Here is a 6000-nt window from a genome sequence, read left to right on the forward strand (position 1 = left end):
TAAACAAAGAGCCAATGTGAAATTTTACAGCAGCAAGGCAAAGGGTCATGCACAATGTTTTGAGAGGCACAAGTGCTTCAAAAGTGGAAGAATGTCCCTGGAAGACAATGAGCAGTCTGGAAGATCTGCCTCAAGCATCACACCTACTGTGACATTTTGAGGCATTTGAGGGAGGACATTCAGCGAAAGTGACTGAATCTGTGGCAGGCAAAGGATTGGATTCTTCACAACGACAATACATCCTATCAATGAGCTCTCCTTACTCATGATTTTCATTCCAAAAACAACATGGTATTACTTCCATACATGGCCTATTCACCAGATTTAGCACCTGCTGACTTTCATCTCTTCCCCAGGATAAAAATGCAGTTCAGAGGTTGCTATTTTAACAATGTTGTCAAGATCCAGAGTGAATCACAGAAGGTCCTCAAATTACTTATGGAAAATGAGTTCCAGGACAGATTCCAATGTTGAGATTGGTGTTATGCAGCACATGGTAACTATTTTGAAGGAGATGATGTTAAATCTTGAGTAAATAAGTTATTTTTTATTAAACATAACTGGTCTGGGACCTTTTGATACCACCTCATATGATATCCTTATTAAGTCAATGTCTGAAAACTTAAACTTTTTAAACACAGAACTCACAATAACATTACCAGCAGCTTTATATTTTCATAGACTAAGCTTATAAAACAGAAATATTTCTTCAATAAAATAAACCTTTAATGATAAGTAGAAATCAGTTCAATTTAAAAAAAATTAAAATCTGCTATAATAATATAGGACAGTTTAAAATTGTAGAGAAAGTAATCAATCATTTGTAGTTTAGACCATCATGTGTACACTCACATCTGCAAGTTACAAAATCTCAGATTGTCGAGAAAAGAAAATTTCATGATACTCATGCCTTTGTCAATAGAAGTAAAATTACCCATAATTCAAATTAGAGCTTCACAAAAAAATTTGTATCTAAACGAAGCACATTTTATTTGCTAGGAATTACTGACTGTGAAATCCTATTCATATGATATTATGTAGAGAGGAAAAAACATTATTTTTGGATATTTATTATATCTGAAATTGTTTTGTGTATATGTGCAAAATTATAATTTGTCTTTTGTTAAATATATAAATCAATTAGATAAATTGTAATTTTGAAGGATTATCTTTTTAATTGATTATATGCGTAATTTATACTTGATGACTCATTCATAACAAAGCATTGACCACTACCCGGAAAAGGTCTGGCCAAGAACCAATAACAATTAATAACAGCCTCATGACTATGTTTCAACTAAACAGGAGATAGGAAGAGGGACTGTGAAATATTTATGAATGTATTCAGGAACATAAGGATATGGTTCTACTAGTTTACTTCTCATCAATTTATTTTAAAGTAAAAAGGAAATCAGACACAGAGCATAAAATGCTAGACTATTAAATGACAGACTGAAACAATCCACAACAGCTAAATCTTACATCTGAAATTCTGATCTAATTCTGAATGAAATCAAAATATCTATTGCATCACATTCATACTGCATGTAGGTGTCTATGTATGTGAACATGTTGGTGTACATATGTTATAGCAATTAGCATTATAAACAATACAGATTACAGAAATTGCACTAGCACTAAACCTGATTAATGCTGTAATGGGTGACTTTCAGAAATTCCCATCTGGATTCTAATTGGGTGTTAATCTTCCATAGATTATACAACTGTAGTAGTATTCCATGTGCTATCATATGGACAATTGCAAAACAATTACAGCAATATGTCATTGACAAAAGGAAAACACAACACTCACAAAACACATACTTATATCACTCTTTAGTGGCATGAAACAGATAAATCAATGAAAGTTTACAAAATTTTCCGTTAGGCTAATATGAACTGACTAATTACAGGGATTAAAATGGAAATAAGAATATTTTTTTAAATGAAAATTTCTGCATACAGTTTCTAAAGTGGGAATAATTTATAAAGTTTTTTGTTTTTTTAACTGCAACTGTAATTAACTAATTACATTATATCAGCTACATAGTGTCAGCTGACTGTCATCCATTAACATCATTATCACCATTGATTTGTTGTTTACTTTTTATATACCTGTCTCATCCATGTTTGTCAAGGTCGGCTGATATTTGTGTGAGATGAGACTGAATTCAGAGTAACATTGTTTGGAATGAATGACAAGACAGGAAATAGGCTGAAATAGAATAGTGGTTCAGTAGTTTGAATAGAATTGGCCAGTCATGGATAGGCAAGTTGTTTGTGTTAGAGGTCTTAGTTTTCTGCAGTTTAACTTAGTGAATTCGTTTGGGATGTGCTGTATGGTTGGTGTATATTGTACTGGGAAATAAGGGCTGGTTCACTGAGCCTGCAGCTGGCCTAGCTGGTTGGCAGCTGGCCACAAGTAGCAACTGGAACAGAATTACTCACCTTTTCATAATTATAAAAAAAGAAAAAATATAAATAAGTTCTGTACGTGTGTTAGTATTAACATGTGTAACTTTATATGTGTGTTTATAGATATTTTAAAGGTTTGTATATGTGTATATTGCTAGTATCTGCCTGCTCATATCATGCATTTGTGTGCATGGTTTTGTATTTTCTCATATATTTTTTGTAACAAAAGATTTTTTTCTATATTCAACAATTTACAATAATATGAAGTAGAATTCTTAAAAAAATATAACTGTCCTTGCACCTAGACAGTGTTTAGAATGGAGTGACAAGATGACTAATGAAAAGCAAAGTTTTTGTCAATTAAAGATGGCTATACCATCATGGTCAGGATAGGTCTGTAATTTTGTATTTTTTCAGTGCATCTTGCTCATTAAGATCTGATCAAACAATTTTTTCTCTTCGGTTATTTTTTCTTCTTTGGGTCTCCTCTACTAATTAATGTATTATAAATATCCTTTTCACTTCTAGTAGCATTAAATGAAAGATAGTTAAATCTTCTCCTGGCTAGAACACTAGTCTATTGCAGCTAGCTTTCTCTATAGAAGGATCAAACTTGGTACTGCAAGTGAAGAACAAATCACTCACCAAGGCCACAGCATATCTAGTTAAAGCTTGACCTATAGCCACACAGAACACCAGTGACAAAATAGTAAACATCAGCCTCTTGTTTGATAATATTATCAATGCAGTCAGTCCTCTACACTTTCAATAGCCTTACTGAAACAAGGCATTTGTTTTATAAAACTATGTTGAAAGTATACCACTATCAAACTGGGTGATATTTTCAGTAGACAAAGTTCAAGTCTAGTGTTTCAGTTTCAATCTGGAACCAATTCAATTAGATCCCTAAATTTCAAAGATTACCCCAAATGATCTGAAGATTTATATCTATGTAAAAAAAAATAAATCATTATTTTCTAATATTAATTGTACTTATTATATACTATAGTTTAATGTTATCATAACAGAAAGTATATGTGCCAATCTAGTTTATAAAAATATAATTGGTCAACAAGTTTAAATAGATCAAGTTAAATCTAGTTTATAATGTTTAACTCCTGCCAGACCAGGCATTCAATAACAAGTAAGCTATTTACAATATCCAATTACCATATGAATTGTACAGAAAAATAGGATAATTTGAAACTGGAAACTTAATGGCTTGAACACTGAGATTTTGTGGGGGAAAATCCATAAAATAAACTATTTTAAAATGCTTGAGAAAAAGTAATTATTAAATTATTTTTAATAGTGACAAGCCAGGCAGCAATTGTGAGGCATTACAAATGTACATTACCAGAAGATAAATAATGGGGGAAGTGAGAAAAGCATAACTTACATGTTAATCAACATATTCATGAAATCTCTTTGGGGGCATTCTAGCATCAATAATCTCAATATTAAAAATTTGTTTGTTTATTTTGTCTAATATTTTACAGAATACCCTTAAACTAAGATGGACACCGGTATTATTGTGTGGTGTCAAGGACAATTCTGTCAAAACTATAACACTATCTGCTTGCTATTGTGTTCAGCATTCTGAGTCATGGCCAACACAGAATCATGGATATGATATTCCCAAAGGGATGAGAGAATGAGCTGATGAAAATGGTGCAGCTATGTGGATGATGTGTTCGTTCTATCGAAGTATGCATGGCAATATTATGACAAATACAGTTACAGCCAGCTTTCTTTTGTTTAGTAATATTTTATTTTCTCTTGAGATATGAGAGGCTTCACAGCAAATTGATTCTATTGTCATGTCACTTGCCTATTGCATATTAACAAATGATATTGGGATATCTTTTGAAATCTTTAAACATTTATCAATCTTTCAAGAAATATTTCCTATTTGTGATTATAGAGAAAGTGTGTGTATGGATTTTTAAAGGATTCTTGTAATCAGATTTGTTAAACAAAAAAAAGTAATGCTATCTCAATTATTACTAAACTATTTTGTGATTATTATAATTGTAAGTAATACTATTACAATCTTAATTATACTGGTGAATTTTAAGTAATGTGCTACAGTTTTTATAATATTTTATTTTTGTGTGAGCTGAAAACATAAGAATGGCTCTAAAAGCAATAAATTCTCACTACTATATCTGTTAAGAAAGTACCAAGTTTCAAATTCCATTTGTTTATGTATTTTTAATATATGCAATAGAATTAAATCTATAAAGTGAATATCAACTCTATATGCTTAACATTAAAATGATTGACATTATATTAAGTTTATGCATTCTTCACTACAAATTAGTAGAAATTTATATAACTTACAAAGATACTAAACTCATGTTATTCATTAAAGGAAACAAGATAATTACTGATTTTGAAAATCTTATGACATTTCAACAACATAAATAGCATCCTGTCTAAAATCCTGACAATTGTACCAAGTAAAATTTTAATTTATAGTACTTTAAAATACTAAAATTCAAAGTCTATTTGTTGGTGTGTTCTGCAATTTTAGCAAAAACAACCCATTGTGGCAATAAAATGTTTTGACAATTATACTATTTAACACAAGCCCTTTTGTCTGAAATAAATTTTATTTCATTTCTGGGCCTGGAATTCTAACAATTGAAAAATGTTGTTAATTATTGTATCAACATGGTAAAGTAATTTTCAGCCATCCATGAACTAGAGACAACTCATCATGTCAACATACATTCTCATTCACCAACAACTATACAAACATATTGATGGAAAAAACAGAAGGGGAGAAATTACTTCATTTTAATCCAATTCCTGTCTTTGAGACAGACTGACAGACACAGCAACTCATTTTTGTTTCCACTATTGGTAATGTTTTTTTTTTTCTTTGTTCATAAAAAATGATGGTGCTTCTTCATTTCCAAGGGGCCTTATGAAAGTGAAAATATTTATTTTGTCAGTAGATGTTTCCAGGTCAAAAAGTGCAAGTCTTATTTATGAGAAAAGGAAGGATGGGGAGGAAGTGAAAGTGTTTTATGGGCTATTATTTTAATGCTTGACATGACATACACCCAACAATGCATGAGCTCAATGGGTTGTACATGAAATAGTTTTCCTAGGAAAAATGTTTTTGCAATGACAATTTCTTATGACAAACTCTCTTGCTACCTCCATAGTTATTCATCAGCTTGATGCAGGTTCTCTCTAAGCTTTACATCCTCATCACAACTAGAACAAACTCATATACAAGGAAAAAAATCCATATCTTTTGAAGAAATTATTTGTTTTTTGTATTTGCTTTTAATCGTTCTAACTCTTCAATTAACCTAAATTCAATACCTAAGTAGTTAATAGCCATGCTTTTCTCATATTAATTAGAATTTAATAAATATATTTGGATACAGCTTCAATCATGACAACATGACATTGGATGCTTTAAGTATCCATCCAACACTTTCAAGTTCAGTTTTATTTTCATTCCTTAATAATTTCATTTTGTAGAAAACAACTCCCAATTTCTGACTTGGAAACGCTTTACTTTTTGACAAATTAAATATTTCACTTTCTTGGAGCCCTGGAAATAAA

The sequence above is a fragment of the Octopus sinensis genome, linkage group LG1, assembly GCF_006345805.1.
Source record: "Octopus sinensis linkage group LG1, ASM634580v1, whole genome shotgun sequence".
In the NCBI taxonomy this organism is placed as follows: domain Eukaryota; kingdom Metazoa; phylum Mollusca; class Cephalopoda; order Octopoda; family Octopodidae; genus Octopus; species Octopus sinensis.